Raw genomic sequence first — 23,026 nt, forward strand, 5'->3', positions numbered from 1 at the left:
GCTGTTGAAGATCAATTGCAGAAATCTTGGGTACAAGAGAAACTTGTCTCTTACTTTGCCTTAAATGTTTCCTTCCAAGTCATTCAGTATGAACTTTGAAAAATTGAAGTCTAGACCAGGAGCCAAAGCAGCAATTGCTCCTGTGTTGTGCAACAAGACCACGTCAGCCCCGACTCTTCTTACCGAAATGCAACTCAGAAAGACGTGGATCAAAAACCTACAGTAGGGTGGAAGTAACTTCTTGATAGTTGGATGAAATACACCCTTATAGCCCATGCGAACAACAATTTCATTGATCTGGTCCATTGTGATTTCAGTTGGAAAACTCGGGTGGTCATCGATCTGGAGAACTTCACAAATGTCTTGCTCGGTTACTGAGACTTTCCTTCCATTTATAGTAGCATCCACGAAGACAACTTCACCATCTTCTGTGAGAACTGCAGCGGTGTTCCAACACTACTTCACCAGCTCTTGGTAAATGATTGGACTTGTAGTAAGAGCATAAGCCAAGAATCACTTCTTTAGTCCATGAATCGTGGACTTGAAGTTGCCGTGAGCTTCTGGTGGATCCATAAGAAAAACAACAACTTTGTGGTTTTCGGTGATCTTCAAAGAAACCATTTTTGTTCTGCACTAACCAAGCCAAGTGAGAAAACCAAATGATTCAAACAATTAAGAGTAGGTTTTACTTCTTAAACAATTTAATTAGGGTTTTATTTGAATTTAAGTGTAAAAAATAATTTTGTTCATGTCAAAAAAGAATTTGTTCACGGTCAGAATGTGTGTTCATGGTCAAAGAAGGTTCACGGTCGTGAACGCTTCAAGGGCCGTGAACAATTCAAGGTTCGTGAACGCTTCAACGGAGTCGTGGACACCGAAAACACTGATTTATTCATTTTAACAATTAATACACGGTTGATTCTTGATGGATTTAGCATATTTGAGGTCGCCTTGATCATACCTACGCGAATAAACAAACAATTTCACAAAAAAATAATGAATCAAGAATCGAGATAGAGAGAGAATCGGTGAAGTGTTTATGATCGTATATTGAAAGTGAGAGTAAAAGGGTGACGGCCGCCAACTCCAATTGGTATATCTGGACCCTACGCGGTCCAAGTCTATTGGGCTACAAACCCAAAGAGCTTCAAATCCAACCCCAATACCACAGTTTATTTAAAAATAATACATTTTGAAGACTTAAAAAATAAAATAAAAATAAAATAAAATAAAATCTAAAAAATTTAAACTAAACTATATTTTTAATTTCTTTTGATTTTTTTTAGCAAAATAAAAAAATAAAATAAAATTTTAAATTTAAATTTAAATGAATTAACACTAATTTCCCTTTCATCAATGCTAATAATATTTTTGTGAGTTTGGAATCAAAGTTTTTTTTAGGCAGCTTGAATTCGTTTGTCGGTACCTCCTCATTCATAAATAGATCTGGTCAATCGTCGGTATTGTGGTCCACTTAAGCACGAAAGACTGTGACAGATTTAGGACATATAACAAATGACAAGACATTTGATCCTATGTTCTTAGATAGAATTCCTAAGGACCATTCATCTTACGACGACCAAGAATATTGTTGTCCAACTAAATTGAGCAACGAGATCTACAGACAACCTATTAACTGTTCAATTTTAGATGTACTAGAACATGTTTCCCGCTTCCTGATATACCCCAATAATCAAGGACTTCCAAAATACTCCTTACTTTAGATGAGCAGACAATTATTATGGGAGAAGACAGATTTAGAATGCAAATGTTGTACTCACAGGTCAGGTCTCTTCCAATCACGCAGAGGGTGAAACATATGACTGACTAGATTTAGAGGGATTGAGAAGTAGAATGGTGCATATGCTATGTTCCAGGTCGAATCTATTTCAATCGCGCAGAGGAGACAACATATGACTAACAGACAAAAAGAATTGCATAGATAGGAGATGCAAAGAAATTGAGTTTCATATGTTACAATCCGGGTCATATATGTTCTAATCACACAGTGGATGCAACATATGACTGGCAGTAAGAAAGAAAGAAAATAATTTTCTACAGACCTACTTTATCGGAATTCCCCAGTCGCCCTGTCAATACCATAATTAAGGACAGAGTCCGTACATCGAGGAAAAGTTAAACCACAATTCGAGATACATATTATTTAGTGTAATCCGTAGATTCCCGTGTATATCTCCCTATTCAATCTACCCAAGTGTCGTATTGTCAGGCTAAACAGAACTATCTAAGTCAAGATTTGTCAAGTCTCTAGATTCCTTATGTTAATCTATGCCTAGTCAAGTCCAATTAAGCCTTTCGTGCCTACTAGCACATTGAACACAGAGTCTAGACAATTCAACTTTGGTACGTTACACAGATTCAAATTGCCCGTTATCACATATTGATATCACTTCCCAATGCATCACCTACAAAAACATATTTTGGATTTTTTTAATTTTCTAAAAAAAATAAAACAAAAATAACATTATTTTTGGATTTTTGAGATTTTCTAATTTTTGTTGGTTTCTCCCCCTAAATTTGTGCATAGAGGAGAATGAATAGTAAATGCACAAATTTAAACTACACTAAAAACAAAAATCAGTCTTCAAAGCATAAAATTTTCAAAAACCCCACCAATACATCGAATCAAGCTTTGTTAAACGGTTTTGTGGACAGATCCGCCACATTATTAGCTGTGGGAACCTGTTCCAACCGAATGAGCGAACGCTCATAACAATCTCTGATAAAATTCACGTTGATTTCAATGTGCTTGATTTTTGAGTGATGGACTAGATTTTTTGCAATCTGAAGTGCAGCTTCGTTGTCACAGAAAATAGGGGTTTCTAGAAAGTTCAAACCATAATCCAATAGTTGATGTTGGATTTATATGACTTGAGAACAACAGGCAGAAGCAGTGGCATATTCTGCCTCCACCGTTAAGGTTGAGATTGTATGTTGTTTCTTAAACTGCCATGACACCAGCCGATCTCCCAGAAACTGTCATCTAATAGAAGTTGATTTCCTGTCAAGCTCACAACCTCCGTAATTATTATCAGCAAAAGCATATAAATCAAATTCAGAATTTTTTGGGCACCAAAGACCCAATATTAGGCTGCCTTTGAGATATCAAAAAGTTCTTTTGACATTAACTAAATGGGAGAGTTTAGGAATAGCCTGATAACGTGCACACTGACAGACTGCGAACATGATGTCTGGCCTGCTCGCGGTCATATACATCAACGATCCGATTATTGATCTGTATTCAGTCTGATCTACGGATATGCCTTCAAGATCTAGAGTCAATAGGGGTCGCTCGACCATCTACGTCAAGGCAGGTTTTGGGTCTCTAAACCCGAAATTCTCTAGCATATCGCCAACATACTTGGCTTGATGAAGCAGGATTCCGGTTAAATCTTGTTTGACCTGATGCCCCAAAAAATGGTCATTTCTGTTGGATTAATGTCTAAGTCCATAACTATAATTGGTAAGACATGACCCGACCTGGCATGATCCATTTCGGTTGCATGGCATCGGGACAATTGGATAGACAAGATGAGGAAAAAGGATTCTAGTTATTTATATTAATATATTATAATTCTAATATATTAATATATAATCATATTATTTAATTAGTATTGATCAAGAATTAATTTATAATTAGTGAAGTGATCAAAAGGAACTAATTAAATATGGACTCTTAGATATATATGTGTGATGGGCCAAGTTCATTTAAGTTGCGCTAAGCTTTCATGGATAGTCCATGGAGTGTTTAACCCATGGATTATATGAAATGAAGGGTCATGGGTTAACCCTAATCTCCACACTATATAAAGATGTCATTGGTTGGTGAAATAGACACTAGTGTGTACACAAAAGGGCAATGCCGATTTCACTAGAGAGAGCCTAAGTATCCTTATTCTCAAGGTTATTCCAAGTGTTGATGATGTTGTGTGAACCATTTGAGGTGTCACACTTGGGGCACTAGGCTCTCGAGCATCATGGAGTTAAGCTACATCAAGTTGTATGTATTCTAACTTGTGATATTACCCAAGTATCAAAAGATTGTATGCTAGTTAGGGTAATTGAAGAGGCCTTTAGATCAATCGATATATCAAACAAAGACAATAAATAAGAACAAGAGAAATTCACGAAGAAAAACTTTCACTAAGAAAGATAATCTCACAAAGAAATTATCGTGTGCACAAAGCGACGATTAGGGTTTGTGAAAGGCGTGTGTTTCACAAACCTGTACAAGATAATATATATACTGTCATTCTAGAAAATCCCTACAATTCAGGGATACGCTAGCTAATAAATCAAGATAGCTAATGAAACAGAATAAATACATGATTTGTTACAATGTACTGAATAAACTAAGCTGAGTAGATACATGCTAGTGCTGATGCTGAGACATGTGCTGATGCTGAGTCTGTTTTAAACATAATCATATTTCAAGGTTTGACCTTACAATCTCCCCCAATATGATGATGTTCAAAACAAACTAAATAAAGACACCTCTGGAAAGAAATTCTTCATACTCAGCTTCAGCTTCAATTTTAACTGGCCAGTAAGGACTGTCCAGCAATTCCTGTCTTCTGTTCAGCAGCTCCATGGCAATAAGAATGTGAAATTCTCTGGATAGATCTTGATGACTCATGCACATTTTCCTTAAGCCAACAAGGTGAGTGGTTGGAGCCTTTGGGATATCAGTAGTTCGTTGAAAGCACATCCTCCTGTTTTTGTCTAGATAGAACATCCCGTGTTCAGGAGCTGAGATGAATTGATGCTGAACCGGATCAACACCTAGAGGAAGTGAATTGTTAATTATACTAGAACCAAAGTCTAGAACCAATACATCTTCACCATCAACATGAAACTTGGTTCTTCGAGATCTAGGAACTGACGACCTTTGGCCTTGATGCTGAGGTTGTTCTTTAGGAACAAGATCCAAACGCTGAACTTTCTTGATCAGCAGATGAAGAGCACAAGTCAGTTCTGAAGAGTGAGCTGAGGTTTGCTTGGATGCAAGATCGAGCAGTTCCATCCATTCCGAATACCCATATCTAATTAGCTCATCCCTCTTGACAACTTCAGTATATGAGTGTTGAGGACCTTGACGAGTGATCAGCAACGTAAGGATTTTCTCATTTCGGGGTTTAAAAGCTTTGACTTTGATGATCTTATCTCCACACATTTGCCGATTAAAAACATCTTCAAATCTCTTTCGATCAATCCGGTCAAGAACACTGTCAGTCTTAGGCTTGCTAGAGCTAGGAGGAGGTTGAGAAGACTGAGCCTTGGACTGAAATTCTAGGAACTTCTGCATCTGAGCTTCAAAAGATCCCTTGGCCTGAAGTTTGTGCTGAATAAGAGATTCATCAGCTTGAGCAAGGTTCTTTAGAAGCTGAGCTTGATTGGCTTCATCAAGAATTTGCTTGACTTGATCAGGGGACATGTTCCATTCAGTGGCAAGGTTTGAAATACTGACAATGGACTTGGGTTTCTTCACGGTTGAAGAAGTATCAGTTTGAGAATGATCCAAGTCAGTATCTGCTACCTTCCGCTTTCGAGACAGCGGATGAGATTCTTCACTGGAAATGTCCGAATCCTCTCCTTGGACCGGAATGATGGGATCAACAATAGGATCGGCTAATATCGGATGAGATTCTTCAAGGTCATCTAAGCTTTCTTGCTGAACTGGAATGAGAGGATCAATGAAGTTCATGTCAAGAATTTGACATTCATCATCAGGTTCATCATGCTCTTCATCATGCTCACTATCTAAAAACAATTTTTCAGTAGCTGCTGGATTATTATGCCCTGCAGAATCAGATTCAGGAAGCTCAGAAGCTGCTGGACTATTATGCCCCGCAGAATCAGATTCAGGAATGGGGTTGAGTGATTCATGCTGAAAGATAGTGTTGTCAGTAGGTTCTGTGTCTTTCTCATTTGGTTCACCATCAGCATGAGCATTTGGTTCACCATCAGCATGATCATCAGCATCAGCATCATTATCATTATCATTATCAGTATCTCCCCTTTTTGAACATCATTAGATTTGGGACTAGAGGGAGGAGTAAGTAAGAGAACCTCCTTGATTTGTTGAACATCAGCCTCAATACGAAGCAGACGCTGACTCATGTCCCGAGACAATGACATCAGTTCAGAAAATGCTGAAGCGGGAATTTGAACCATTGAGGTACCTGGGGCAACTGGAGAGCTAGGTTGCATCCTTGGAGAGAAGAGGTGAGCTGCTGGTGATGGATGCTCCCCCTGAGACTGATGCTCCCCCTGTGATGGTTGCCTCCCGAGAGGCATGGAATCCTGTGGTGCCGAGGAGGCGTTGCCAGTGGCTGAGGTAAGGTGATGAGAAAGTTGAGGGGAGAAATGGCCGCCACCATGATGTTCCACCTCTTGATCAGCACGATCCATACGACTACCATCAGCACCTTCTTCAACAGTGTCAGCGGAGAGAGAAGGCATAGTGTATGGATTGGCAATCCATTCTCTCATCCTATCGGAGATTTCAATGTCAGTATCCAAAGGATCATCCTGATACATACGAATGGACATTCGAGGGCATTGGATTGGATTCCCAGAGTGAGAAAAGTAGTCAGTAGCGAAGAATTTGTCGAACACCAGGGCAATCCAGCGTGGAAAGGGAACATGATCAGCATGCACATTTGCACGTAGAAGCTGAACAAGCTGATCAAAGAATAGTGCCCCATAATCTAGTCTTTTGTTGAGAAGAAGGGAGCATACGACTTGTTGCTCATAATTTCTCAATTGATCACCACTGCGAGACTTGTGACCCACACACTTGCATAAGGCACCAGTGAAAAACTTCCAGCCTGGGGTCATGCATTGACGTAAAATAAGAGCTGATCGAGTACCAGCCTTTGAATGATCATAGCCCAGTTGATCAAATATTCGTTTACATTTTTCAATAGTTGGAGGTTCAGAAAAGGGTTCGAAAATTGGTAACCTTAAAGCAGCACTGAGTAGTTCTGCGGTGATGAAGACAGAGTGTCTGCCATGACCAATGGTTCCGATGATGGCATTGTTTTCTTCATTAACTGTTGCAGTATAGTAAAACTCACAAACTTGTTCAGGAAAGAACTCGGACGGTACATCACTGATTGCATATCGAAGGCGGCAAGAAGCCAAGAAATTGACGAAATCATCTGTAACAGCTCAAATTTTCAATAATTTTTTTTCATTTAAAATAAAACATCATTATTCAACAAAAGAGTTATTCCAAGTTTATTGCAAAAGTATAAATAATAAATCCTCAAGATCTTCAACAATGGCAGTGTGTACGTGTCACGCCGGCGCCTTCCCACGGTCATCGCTAGTGCCTGAAAAACATAAACACAACTAGTAAGCATAAATGCTTAGTGAGTTCCCCAGTATACAACTTACCCACATACGCCTTCCGGCCCGGACCTTTCGGTCCACATAACATTGCCTTCCGGCCCGTAACATAATCGCCTTCCGGCCCATAACATATCGCCTTCCGGCCCGTATTACATTGCCTTCCGGCCCATAGTATTTTGCCTTCCGGCCCATAATAGTATAAAACAAAACACATATAACATATCACACATAACACATAAGTCATACATCATACCGTTCTTTCTATCTCATAAAGTCACGCCTTCCGGCCCGTATAAGCATACATCACATATAAGCATACATCACATATAAAGCATCTACCTCTCTAGACATAGCATAAATATAACATATACAACCTTCCGGTCACGCAGTCAAACCCTTATGGTTGAAGTATAGTGAGGAGACTCACCTCGTAGTATGCAAGCTATAAACCCTTCGAGCTACTCGCACTCGATCCGCTAATCTGCAGGCTCCCTATAATACCACATACCTTTATTAATGATCTTATCAAACAAGACAACCGACCCTACTAATTTACATACAGGTGAACGGTCAACTTGACCGGACTCGTCGAGTGCAAAGGCAACTCGGCGAGTCTAAACACCCCGACTCCACTCGCCGAGTCTAAAGAACGACTCGACGAGTTCCAGTAGGTCTTCAAGCTACTCGCCGAGTCTGAAGAACAACTCGGCGAGTCCTAGTGAATCTTCAAGCTACTCGCCGAGTCTGATCATTGGACTCGGCGAGTCCTCGCCATGCAGTCAATCCGCTGCCTCCTGTAACTCGCATGATTCCGTAATATATAGATATGGGGCTTCCTGGACCTTCACATATACTATTACAGGGGTTTACCCACTTGTAACAACACTATAATCTATCAATTCCTTAAATGGGTTTCCTAAACCCTAAATTCGCATACAACGTAAAAGCTACAGATATGATCCGAAGATTACCTGGAAACATGTTCCCTGTGTCCCCAACCTTCAGAACTCGACCCCTTGAACCTCCTTTGATCACCACCTTGCCTCTCCTTGTCTAACAACCTCTTCAAGCTTCCACTAGCCCTCACCCTTGCTCCAGATGCCCACAGACTCCTAAGATATCTTCAATCGGCCAAAAGACGAGACATGACGGCCCTAAAGACATTATATACGATTCAGAATCAAACGGCTAGGGTTTCAGCTGAACAGCGTCGACTCGCCGAGTCCCTATTGGACTCGTCGAGTCCAGTCGCGTATCTGTGACCAAGACCGTGGTCCTACTCGGCGAGTCAGGCACCAACTCGCCGAGTCCCCTCCTAAATGTGCCCCAAAAATAATTTAAAGAAATACCTGAAATTCCGGGCTGTTACAACTCTCCCTCACTAGAACTAGACTTCGCCCTCGAAGTCTCATTCTGCGAATAACTCCGGATGTTGCTCCCGCATTTCTCTTTCCAGCTCCCAAGTCATCTCCGATCCCTTCCGATGTTGCCACTGAACCAACACCAGAGGTATCTCCTTGTTCCGTAGAACCTTGATCTTCCGATCCCTGATAGCTACTGGTCTCTCGGCGTAATTCAGGCTCGCATCCACCTGAATATCTTCTAACGGAACCACTGCCGCTTCATCGGCTATACACTTCCTCAACTGTGATACGTGAAAGGTATCGTGAATCTGACTCAGCTCTGCTGGCAACTCCAACCGATAAGCCACCCGACCTACCCTTGCAATTACCCGGAATGGACCTATGAACCGGGGCCCCAATTTGCCCCTCTTCCTGAACCGAATCACCCCTTTCCAAGGAGAAACCTTTAGGAGAACGAAGTCGCCGACCTGGAATTCGAGCTCGGACCGGCGTCTGTCCGCATAACTCTTCTGTCGGCTCTGGGCGGTCAATAACCTCTGCCTCACTCGTTGAATCTGTTCGGTCGTCTGAAGTACGATCTCTGTACTGCCCATCACTCTCTGTCCCACTTCTCCCCAGCAAATGGAGTCCGACACCTCCTACCATACAACAACTCAAAAGGTGGCATACCAATGCTCGAATGATGGCTGTTGTTGTAGGAAAACTCAGCCAACGGCAGATGCGCATCCCAGCTACCCCCGAAGTCTAACACACACGCTCTAAGCATGTCTTCCAATGTCTGAATCGTCCGCTCGCTCTGACCGTCGGTCTGGGGATGGTATGCGGTACTAAAATGCAGTTTAGTACCCAACTCCTCATGGAATTTCTTCCAGAACCTGGAAGTGAAACGTACATCGCGGTCCGAAACAATCGAGGTCGGCACTCCATGCCGAGATACTATCTCTCTCACGTATAACTCTGCCAACTTCTCTGCTGATGAACTTTCGCTAATGGCAAGGAAGTGTGCACTCTTTGTTAGCCTATCCACTATCACCCAAATCGCATCGACTCCCCTAGCAGTTTTCGGCAATTTGGTGATGAAATCCATCGTGATCTGTTCCCACTTCCACTCAGGAATCTCCAAGGGTTGCAACTTACCGTGCGGTCTCTGGTGCTCGGCCTTAACCCTACGGCAGGTCAAACACCTCTCAACGAACCAGGCAACGTCTCTCTTCATGCAAGGCCACCAGTACTCCTTTCTCAAATCCAAATACATTTTCGTAGCACCGGGATGGATCGAGAATTTCGATCTGTGTGCCTCCTCCATCAAAGTAACACGCGTACCGCCCACGAATGGTACCCAGATCCGACCCTGAAATGTCAGAAGTCTCCGTCCATCCATAACGAACTCTGAAATCAACCCGATGACCCGCTCCTGTTTCTGCATCCCAGACTTCACAACATCGGCCTGTGCCCCTCGAATAGCATCTAATACCGGAGTCATCACCGTCAATCTCAAACATACGTCACGCAATGGAGTGCTCTCCGCCCTACGACTCAATGCATCGGCTACCACATTAGCCTTGCCTGGGTGGTATAGGATCTCACAGTCGTAATCCTTAACCACGTCTAACCATCTCCTCTGACGCATGTTTAGGTTGGGTTGATCCATCAAATACTTCAAACTCTTATGGTCCGTGTATATGATACAACGAACCCCGTACAGGTAGTGACGCCAAATTTTGAGGGCGAACATTACTGCCCCCAACTCTAAGTCATGCGTGGGATATCTCGCTTCGTGAGGCTTCAGCTGCCTCGATGCATAGGCTATCACATGGCCCCTCTGCATCAACACTGCACCCAGTCCTGAAATCGATGCGTCGCAATATACGACAAAGTCCTCCATCCCTTCCGGGAGAGCTAATACTGGGGCTTCGCACAGTCTCTGACGAAGTGTCTCGAAGGAAGTCTGCTGCTCGGGTCCCCATGAAAATGTAACACCCTTTCGGGTCAATTTGGTGAGCGGCACCGCGATCTTGGAGAAGTCTCTAATGAACCTTCGATAGTACCCCACCAACCCAAGGAAACTCCTGATCTCAGAAGGTGACTTCGGTGCCTCCCAGCTCATCACCGCTTCCACCTTGGCCGGATCGACCAATATCCCTGCCTGATTCACAACGTGCCCCGGAAATTGGACCTCCCGTAACCAGAAGTCACATTTGGAGAATTTTGCATATAGCTTCTCCGACCTCAGTACCTCAAGGACCTCCCTCAAATGTCCCTCATGCTGCTCTCTAGACCGCGAATACACCAGAATGTCGTCGATGAATACAATCACAGACCGATCCAGCATCGGCCTGCATACCCTGTTCATGAGATCCATGAACACTGCTGGGGCATTGGTGAGCCCAAAAGGCATCACCACGAACTCGTAATGCCCATACCGCGTCCTAAATGCTGTCTTCTGGACGTCCTCATCCCGCACTCTTACCTGATGGTACCCTGATCTCAAATCAATCTTGGAAAACCAAGATGCCCCTTGCAACTGATCGAATAGATCATCGATCCTCGGTAACGGATAACGGTTCTTGACCGTCACCTTGTTCAGCTCCCGGTAATCGATACACATCCGGTGTGAACCATCCTTCTTCTTGACGAACAGAATCGGTGCTCCCCACGACGAGCTACTCGGCCGAATAAATCCCTTCCCCAACAACTCTTGAAGTTGCGAGGACAATTCTTGCATCTCTGGAGGTGCAAGACGATAAGGCACCTTCGCAATAGGCGCAGCCCCTGGAACTAGATCGATACCAAACTCCACTTGCCTCGCAGGAGGTACTCCCGGCAAATCCTCGGGAAAAACATCTGGAAACTCGCGCACCACTGGAACCTCCTTCAGTGTCTTCGGTCTCTCGGAAATCTCCCGCGTATCCATCACATATGCCACAAAACCGCTACATCCCCGCTGTAGGCATTGCCTCGCCCTAGCGGCCGAACAAAAAGCTGATCCCGAACGGGTACCCTCGCCGTATACCGTAAGAACTCCCCCACTAGGGTCTCGTATAGTCACCAGCTGACGCTCGCAGTCGATAACAGCGCTGAATCGGCTCAACCAGTCCATGCCTACGATGACACAGACATCCCCCATCGCAATAGGAATTAGGTCAATCGGAAACGCGACCCCGAAGATCTCTAGCACACATCCCCGAAGAACCTCCGTAGCACAAATCACCTTCTCAGCCGCAATAGAAACGCTCAAAGGCCGACTTAACGGTTCACGACTAATGCCGATGTGCTGACTAAAAGCTAACGATACAAACAATCTACTCGCACCCGAATCAAATAACACTAGAGCAGGCATAGAGTTCACAAGGAAAGTACCTACACATACATTAACATAAGCATAGCATTTCGACCTTTAAGTAAATACGTGAATGATAACATACCTGCCACAACATCGGGCGCAGCGCGGACCTCCTCCGCAGTCAGCTGAAAGGCTCTCCCGCGAGCCCTCGGGGCCTCGACCTTCGCCGGTCGGGTCTCAGTAGTCCTGGTAGTAGGTGTAGCTCCCTGACGAAGTTGCGGACACTCGGCCTTCCGATGGCCTGTCTGGTTGCAGTGAAAGCAAACCATAAACCCCTTAGGGCAATCCCTGGCAATATGTCCCTCCTTGCCACACTTGTAGCAACCACCAGCTCGACACACCCCCTCGTGACTCCGGCCGCACTTCGCGCAAGTGCGACCCTTCGGACCTCCCATCCTCGAATCAGCGAACTTAGTCCGCTTGGCTGCCGGCTGAGACTGAGCCGGCCGTCGATCCACCTGCCGAGACTCAGCCTCCTCCCTCGCCTGAGTCTCCAACTCGATCTCGCGCTTCCTGGCGTTCGTCTGAAGCTCAGTGAAAGTGCGATAGGTGGAGTTTGACACAAACTCCCGGATCTCCCTCTTCAAAACGCCCAAATACCGGCTCATCCGCGACTGCTCCGTAGATACCAGCTCGGGGCAGAACATTGCCCTCTCATGAAACTTCCGTGTGATCACTGCCACGGAATCAGTACCCTGCTTAAGGGTCAAGAACTCCTGAATCAATCGCTCCCTCTCCACCGGGGGAACGTACTCGTCCCTGATCATCTCCGTAAACCTCTCCCATGTCACCGCTGAAATCTCTGCCTGAGTGAAGTTCGCCGTCACGAACTTCCACCAATCCTTCGCTCCCAGACGGAGCTGGTTCAAGGCGAACCGTACCCTCAAGTGCTCCGGGCATGAGCAAGTATAGAAGCACCCCTCGATGTCGGCGATCCACCTCATAGCCGCAATTGGATCCTGCGTCCCATCAAATTCAGGGGGTTTCATGTTGCTGAATTCCCTGAATAGTAATGAATCACCCCCTTGCGGCCTAGCAGCAGCCACAGCTGCGGTAGCGGCAGCAACTGCAGCTTCAGTAAGTGCGGCGTACCGCTCCTCAAACTCCTCCATCAGAGTGGTCTTAATAGACCCAAACATCTCCGGGATCTCAGCCCGAACCGCCGCAGCTACCTCTTCCTGAATAATCTGACGAATCTCCTCGTCACTCGCACCGCTCGAACTCGCCCCATTGCGTGTGATGACCATGATGTCTCTGAAATACAACATAAAATCATCAGAGACTCCACCAAGTACAATGGTACTCGATACGCACCCTACCCAGTCTCCGATTTCCAGGGATTCTTACTTGGGTCTTCCACTGGTCCGGTGTCTTCGGTAGTACGGGCCCAATACTACCGACCACACCGTATCAGTATTCGTCCCAAGTCTTCCTCCCCAAATCCCGAATAATGAGTACTCTACCTCTAGTATGCACTATCTACTTGTACGCTACCAAACATCCCATATAAGCAATCTCCCTAGACAAGGCATCACAAAACAGGCCATTCTAGTCCTATCATGTATACCTAGTCTTCTAGCATGCATAACAATTCATAATTCAGTGCATAATATAACTTTGTAAGGTATTCTGGGGATCTTTACCGTTCGGCGCTGGCTGATCGTACACACTGCTCCATTCTTGTTTTACCACCTTACCATTTATGAAATGTTGTGTCCTTATTATTTAAAAAGGTTTTTCCTCAAATCCCCAGTCTGAGTTCAGTTGCACCCGAAAGTACACCCGAATCCCTCAAACCAAGGCTCTGATACCAATTGTAACAGCTCAAATTTTCAATAATTTTTTTTCATTTAAAATAAAACATCATTATTCAATAAAAGAGTTTATTCCAAGTTTATTGCAAAAGTATAAATAATAAATCCTCAAGATCTTCAACAATGGCAGTGTGTACGTGTCACGCCGGCGCCTTCCCACGGTCATCGCTAGTGCCTGAAAAACATAAACACAACTAGTAAGCATAAATGCTTAGTGAGTTCCCCAGTATACAACTTACCCACATACGCCTTCCGGCCCGGACCTTTCGGTCCACATAACATTGCCTTCCGGCCCGTAACATAATCGCCTTCCGGCCCATAACATATCGCCTTCCGGCCCGTATTACATTGCCTTCCGGCCCATAGTATTTTGCCTTCCGGCCCATAATAGTATAAAACAAAACACATATAACATATCACACATAACACATAAGTCATACATCATACCGTTCTTTCTATCTCATAAAGTCACGCCTTCCGGCCCGTATAAGCATACATCACATATAAGCATACATCACATATAAAGCATCTACCTCTCTAGACATAGCATAAATATAACATATACAACCTTCCGGTCACGCAGTCAAACCCTTACGGTTGAAGTATAGTGAGGAGACTCACCTCGTAGTATGCAAGCTATAAACCCTTCGAGCTACTCGCACTCGATCCGCTAATCTGCAGGCTCCCTATAATACCACATACCTTTATTAATGATCTTATCAAACAAGACAACCGACCCTACTAATTTACATACAGTTCAACGGTCAACTTGACCGGACTCGTCGAGTGCAAAGGCAACTCGGCGAGTCTAGACACCCCGATTCCACTCGCCGAGTCTAAAGAACAACTCGACAAGTTCCAGTAGGTCTTCAAGCTACTCGCCGAGTATGAAGAACAACTCGGCGAGTCCTAGTGAATCTTCAAGCTACTCGCCGAGTCTGATCATTGGACTCGGCGAGTCCTCGCCATGCAGTCAATCCGCTGCCTCCTGTAACTCGCATGATTCCGTAATATATAGATATGGGCTTCCTGGACCTTCACATATACTATTACAGGGGTTTACCCACTTGTAACAACACTATAATCTATCAATTCCTTAAATGGGTTTCCTAAACCCTAAATTCGCATACAACGTAAAAGCTACAGATATGATCCGAAGATTACCTGGAAACGTGTTCCCTGTGTCCCCAACCTTCAGAACTCGACCCCTTGAACCTCCTTTGATCACCACCTTGCCTCTCCTTGTCTAACAACCTCTTCAAGCTTCCACTAGCCCTCACCCTTGCTCCAGATGCCCACAGACTCCTAAGATATCTTCAATCGGCCAAAAGACGAGACATGATGGCCCTAAAGACATTATATACGATTCAGAATCAAACGGCTAGGGTTTCAGCTGAACAGCGTCGACTCGCCGAGTCCCTATTGGACTCGTCGAGTCCAGTCGCGTATCTGTGACCAAGACCGTGGTCCTACTCGGCGAGTCAGGCACCAACTCGCCGAGTCCCCTCCTAAATGTGCCCCAAAAATAATTTAAAGAAATACCTGAAATTCTGGGCTGTTACATCATCGAGTCCAAGACCTCGATGAACCTCTGGAATGTCAGGGTTGAAGACGACATTGGTTGCCTTGATGTGAATTGGAAGTGGAGGAGAGTTTGGGGCAGGAACGACTCTTCGAGAGGTTGAGGAGTATGTGAACAGAGATGCCGCCATTGGAGAGTATTTGAGAATTCTAGGGTTTTTGAGAAAAGTTCAAGGTTTTGGAAGGAAAAATTAAACCAAGGAAGAAAGAGGTTTAAATATGGAATGAAAAAGGGGGTTTTTAAAAAGGTAATAATTATCTTTCTTAAGAATAACGGCGCATCGTAACAACCTATCAGAGTAGAAAATAGCCGTTGGATAAAAGAGCCGTTGACTGAAGGTGAAACGTCAATCAGTGTTTGCGGAAGCGTTGAGCTCAGTGTCACAAAAGTTACGTGCTGAGAATATATCTCCGTCAATTCAAGGTACAACTTGCTTAATCGGGGCTAGCAAGGAGATCGGTGCGTGTGATAGATACTAGTTACATTATCTAACCATCGGCACAGAGTGTTGTGACTTCATCGGTGAGTGGTTTATCTTACTGAATCATTAGACACTGAATAAGAGGAGGGTAAAGAATGGATTGTTGCGTGTGATAGATCTTGGTGTTTTGATCTAACCATCGGCAAAGATTTTTAGATTCTCATCAGTGTGTGTTTTGGCACACTGAATCACAGAATCAGTGTAAGATTGGTGAGAAGGGGTAGTTGCGTGTGATAAATCTTGGTGTTTTGATCTAACCATCGACAAAGATTTTTAGATTCTCATCAATGTGTGTTTTGGCACACTGAATCACAGAATTAGTGTAAGATTGGTGAGAAGGGGTAGTTGCGTGTGATAAATCTTGGTGTTTTGATCTAACCATCGGCAAAGAGTTTCAAGTTGTTATCAGTGTATGGTTCAATACAGTGAATCATTCAACTTTTGTTTAGAAGACTTGAAGAAGAGATAAAGATAAGAAATCCTACCAAAATGCTCAGTAGAAAATATCATTAGTATGTCATCATCAGCACAATGTACATCAGCTTATAAGACAATATCAAACATTAGCACAATTTAAACGTCAAAAATTAATTATAAGGAAATCATTCCCAGTTCTCCGATAATGTAAGCAGTTGATTGAGAATCCAATGCCTTTGTTCAAGAACAACTTTTCCTTTTTCAACATTATCTCTGATGAAGTGAAGTCTGATTTCAATATGCTTTGTCTTTGAGTGCTGAACAGGATTTTGTGTGATCTGAATGGCACTGGTGTTGTCACAATATATGGGAGTCTTTGAGAACTTGAACCCATAGTCGAGAAGCTAATTTTGAATCCATAAGAGCTGAGCACAACATCTCCCAGCGGCAACATACTCAGCTTCTGCAGTTGAGATGGCTACTGATGTTTGTTTCTTGCTAGACCAGCTGATGAGACGATTGCCAAGGAAGTGACATCCACCAGATGTACTCTTTTTGTCTAAATTGCATCCAGCATAATCTGAGTCAGTGTATCCATAAAGTTCAAATGCTGAGTCACGAGGATACCATAAAGCAAGGTTTTGAGTTCCCTTCAAGTATCGAAAAATACGTTTGACAGCCATGAGGTAAGATTCTTTTGGATTAGCTTGGAATCGAGCATAGAGAGTGGTTCCAAACATAATATCAGGACGACTTGCTGTGAGATATAAGAGGGATCCAATCATTCCTCAATACAGTGAGTGATTGACATCAGTTCTAGTTGGATCAGCGTGTATCTTATCAGTATTAGACACTGGAGTAGAGGCTGGTTTGCAGTCACTGAGAGAATACTTAACAAGCAGGTCAGATATATATTTACTTTGACAAATGGAAATACCTGTCTTTTGTTGCTGAACTTCAAGACCTAAGAAAAAGGTCATCTTCCCCATCATGCTCATTTCGAACCTTCGAGACATGATCTCTGCAAATTCCTTGCTCAGTGTCTCATTTGGAGAGCCAAAAATGATATCATCGACATAAATTTGAACAAGAACCATGTCTGAGCCTTTGTTTTTGATGAAGAGAGTATTGTCGATTGCTCCTCGTCTGTATCCATTTTCAAGCAGATACGATGTCAGTGTCTCATACCAAGCCCTGGGAGCTTGTTTCAGTCCATAAACAACTTTGTCTGACCGGTACACGTAATCAGGATGATCTTTCTCCACAAAGCCTGGGGGCTGATTTAGGAATACTTCTTCTTCTAACACACCATGAAGGAATGCTGTTTTCACATCCATCTGATAGACAATGAATTTCATGTAGGATGCATATGCGAGAAATAGTCTGATAGCTTCAATGTGAGCAACTGGAGCAAAAGTTTCCCCGTAGTCGATGAATTCAATTTGAGTAAACCCTTGAGCTACAAGCCTTGCCTTGTTGCGAGTGATGATTCCATCTTTATCAACCTTGTTACGATAGACCCAGCGAGTTCCAGTGATAGTCTTCCCGGATGGTCTTGAGACAAGAGTCCAAACTTTGTGCCTTTCAAACTCATTCAGTTCTTCTTGCATGGCTTTGATCCAATCAGCATCTTGAAGAGCCGTGTGTACTTTATCAGGTAAGATCATTGAAACAAAGTTAACATACATGCAAAAGTTATTAAGTGCACTAGATCTGGTTCGGACACCATCATGAATATTCCCTATAATTCGATCAACAGGATGATCTCGATGTTCAATGACAGATGCTGATTCCGGAGAGATAGACACTAACACATTATCAGTTTCAGGAGAATCTTTAGCTTCAAGGGTTTCATCAGCACTTAATGAATTATCTGCTGATGTGGCTGCAATATCTTGATTCAAGGAACATGGAACTGGAATGATAGGATCAGAGGAATCAGTCTTATCTTCAGCAGAAGGTGCTTCATCGAATGGACAAGAGAGAAGCTCTTGAAAGATAGAAGGAGAATAAGTGACTTTTTCATCAGTGTATGATTCCTCATCAAACTTCACATGAATGGATTCTTCAACACATTGCCTATTCACATGAAAAACACGAAAAGCCTTTGAAATAGATGAGTACCCAACAAAAATACCTTTATCAGCCTTAGGTTCAAACTTGGATCTTGGGTCACACTGATTTAGAATATAACAAATGCATCCGAACACATGAAAAAAGGATACATCTGGTTTTCGATCTTTCAGCATTTTATATGGAGTCTTCTTGTGAATCCTGTGAATTAGAGATCGATTCTGAGTAAAACACGTTGTATTGACAGCTTCAGCCCAAAACGACATAGGAAGACCAGCATGGATCATCAAGGTTCTTCCTGCCTCAATCAGTGTTCTATTCCTTCGTTCAGCAACACCATTTTGCTGAGGAGTACGAGGAGCTGAGAAGTTTTGTCCAATTCCTTTATTGTCACAAAATTCTTCAAGAGTTGAGTTTCGAAACTCAGTACCATGATCACTTCTTAGTTGCTTAACTTTAAGACCTGTTAGTGTCTCATTTTTACAAATCAGTGAGATAATTTCCTGTGCAGCATGACTTTTCTTCTTCAAGAAAACTACCCAAGTAAATCGAGTGAACTCATCAACGACTACTAGAGTATACTTATTTCCACCTAGTGAACGAACAGGAATAGGTCCAAACAGGTCCATGTGGAGTAGATAAAGAGGGACTGATATACTGGAACATGACTTAGGTTTGAAGGAGGACTTGATTTGTTTTCCTTGTTCACAAGCTGAGCACATCTTGTCTTTCACAACGCTGAATTTTGGGAGCCCTCTAACTTGGTCTTGATTGGATATCTTGGATAGATTCTTGAAGTTCAAATGAGAAAACCTTTTGTGCCAAATCCAGCTAAGATTCGTCTGAGACTTTGTAAAGAAACATTGCATCAGTTCCTTGTCACTTGAGAACATGTCAAGAACACACACACACACACATATATATATATATATATATATATATATATATATATATATATATATATCATCTTTTCTACTTGCTGAGAGTACGATGTTCTTGTTAGTGTTTACAACTCTTCCTTCCTTCTTTGTAAAGTGAACTTCATAGTTAGCATCACACAACTGACTGATAGAAATGAGGTTGTCTTTGAGACCCTTTACATATGAAACGTTTTGAAAAACCACGTTATTGCATTTGATGTTTCCATATCCCTTAGTGAACCCCTTTCCATTGTCTCATAAGTAACTGCAGGACTAGTTTTCTTAACATAATCTTCCAGGAGAGACTTTGATCCCCTCATATGCATTGAGCAACCACAATCTAAATACCAAAGATGCTCCTGACCCTGCAGTACTGAGAAACTAGTTAGAACACACTGACCCATTCAAAGATGGGTCATTCACAAAGTTATTTGATAATAGATTATAACACTCCTTAGGAAGACAGTTTAAAGAGTTTGACTTAAGAGTCCATTTTTCATTTCTAACTTTAATATTTTCAGCTCTTGAGGAAGATTTATCAAAAGAACATTCACTGGTCTTGTGAGAGGAATTACCACATCTGTAACAAACTCTAGTACCAAAGTTCTTCTTGGTGAGCAAATTTTTTGATTTAACACATTTTGACATGTAAGATTCACCAAGAGAGCTTTGAGTCCTTTTGCTTATCATTGAGTCACGACTGAATTCAGTATCAGGAGGAGTTTGATCAGTGTTAGGTGATAAACTATCAGTATCTGATTTTGACTCATTCACAGATGGATTGCAATTAGGGAAGTGCTTGAGTTGTTCATGAACAGCATGAAACACTCCATTTGAGATAGGAAAAGCAATAATATTCTCAGTTAGAGGGATTGGTCTAACAAGATGTGCAGGATAAGAGGTAGGATCAATTCCGGTAATTTCAACATTACACTCAGTGATACCATCAGAATTAGTAATGCAATATTCATCAATTAAACTTTGAATAATAAAAGAGTTACTGAAAAACTTATTTTTGAAATTGTTTTTAATCACATTCATGGAATAGACCTCAGATTCCTTTTCTTGTGATTTAAAAACTTTTTCAGCTTCTGCAAAATTACCCCCAAAAATTTCCTCACAAGAATGTGGAATTTGAGCTGAAATAATATAATTAGCATTCTTATGAGATTTTGCCCAAGTGTGAAGCACAGTTTGTTCTTTGATCAAAAGATTTTTAACATCATCAATTTCAGCAGACAAAGATGAATTTGACAAACTAGTAATTCTAAGATTTTCCTGAGTGGACTCAATAATACTATTTTTCATGGATATATCAGTTTCAAGAAGATCAATTTGATTTTGCAAATTTCTTATGGTTTGATTCTTCTTAGAATTAATGACACCCAAATACTCAAACATTTTGATTTTTTCATTCATTGAATAGGAAACAAAGTTTTTAACCTGGTACATTGAAGAAGAGTTAATGTTGTGCTTCCTGGAATTTTCAGCATCAGACATATCAGTGTCAAAAGTACTTTTGTGTTTATCAGAAATAGCCGGGTCCTCTATTTTGACCATTAGACACTTGACTTCATCATCTGATGACTCTTCATCAGTTTTCCATTTTTCTTTTTCAGCTACAAGCACTTTATGTTCCAAGTTTTCAGCTTTCAGCTTCTCAATCAGCTTGTTGTACTTCTGCTTCCAGTATTCATCTGAGCCTTGTTTCTTTTGTTTACAATCCTTTGCAAAATGATCAGTGCTCCCACAGTTAAAGCACTGAGCCTTCTCTTTCTTATCAGCACCATGCCTTTTATCAGCTCCTGACCCTTTTGAGAACTTTCCACCCATCTTCTTTTGAAACTTTGAGAAGTTTCGACCTGATTTTTCAAAGGTCTTCACAATCAAGGCTGCACTTGCCACAACCTTTTCAAGATCATCAGTGTCAGTTTTAGATGAATCAGTATCTGAATCACTTTCAGTGTCTGAATCTGACACCAGCTTTTTGTTGGAGAACAAGGCTACAGAGGATTCATGCTGAGAATCTTTCATCAGTTCCTTTCTTTGAAGCTTGGATTCTTCATAGTATTGAAGATTTCCATAGAGACTTTGTAAGTCCATAGAGTTGATCTTCTCACTGTTTTTCAGCACATCAACATGATTCTCCCAACCTGCACCCAGAGAATCCAAAAACTTTTGCGCTAAAACAGTTCTATGCTTCAACTGATCTAGTCTCCGAAGATCATTAACAAGAGTATTGAATCTGTTAAAAGTTTGAGTCAAGGTTTCACCTTTCTTAGCAAAAAAAATGTTCATACCTTCGATTAAGATCATTTATTTGAGTAGCCTTGACTTCTTCAGTTCCTTCCAAAGATACAGTCAGAGTATCCATCCTCTCTTTTGCTGAGATGCAATTTTGAACCAGCCCAAAGATGTTGTATGGCAGAGAGTAGCTGATCGCGGCACGAGCACGAACATCTAGACCATGTTTTCTCTTGTGATCTGCCGTCCAGTTTTCTTTGGGAGTTTTCTTCATAGTACCATCAGGAACATTATTTTTAAGAGACTGATACATCGGAACATAAGGACCTTTTTCAACGATGTCCAGCATGTCTTCATCAACAGACTCTAAGGCATATAGAGCCTTTATTTTCCACATAGCAAAGTTCGTTTCATCGAAAGGAGGGATTTTAGCAGAAGGATGATTTGATGAGTTTGATGAAGAAGAAGATGAAGCCATTTGTTTGATAAAAGAAACATGCTCTGATACCAATTGAAGAGGCCTTTAGATCAATCGATATATCAAACAAAGACAATAAATAAGAACAAGAGAAATTCACGAAGAAAAACTTTCACTAAGAAAGATAATCTCACAAAGAGATTATCGTGTGCACAAAGCGACGATTAGGGTTTGTGAAAGGCGTGTGTTTCACAAACCTATACAAGATAATATATATATATATATATATATATATATATATATATATATATATATATATATATATATATATATATATATATATATATATATATATATTGTCATTCTAGACAATCCCTACAATTCAGGGATACGCTAGCTAATAAATCAAGATAGCTAAGGAAACAGAATAAATACATGATTTGTTACAATGTACTGAATAAACTAAGCTGAGTAGATACATGCTAGTGCTGATGCTGAGACATGTGCTAATGCTGAGTCTGTTTTAAACATAATCATATTTCAAGGTTTGACCTTATAGTAATAACTTGGAATATTCATATTTGCATGTATAATACAGAAAACATAGATCCAATGTATTTAGGGTTGCATGTACACTTAGGAGTGTTAGAATGCTCAAAACCCAACAGTGGTATCAGAGCATGGTTGTTTTCTATTATATTGATGCAAATGTTTTATTATCAAAGTTGAAAAAAAGGGAAACAAACATGACGTTTGTCAAATTTTAAGATAATTATTTATTTCTGAAAAAACTAATTATTTGTAAAATTTGAATCATTTGCTATATGAGTTAAATTAGGTCAAATTTAGTAAAAGATAAAATGACATGATTGTTTTATTAGTTTTAAAAGTTTGATCTAAAGATTTTTTTTTTTTTGAAACCTCCATAAGTTATGGATATGAAAAGGTTTTAAAAAAAATTGATTCAAAGTTTTTATGGAGTTACAAAATTTG

This window comes from Lactuca saligna, chromosome 3, assembly GCF_052625555.1.
Source record: "Lactuca saligna cultivar CGN05327 chromosome 3, ASM5262555v1, whole genome shotgun sequence".
In the NCBI taxonomy this organism is placed as follows: Eukaryota; Viridiplantae; Streptophyta; class Magnoliopsida; order Asterales; family Asteraceae; genus Lactuca; species Lactuca saligna.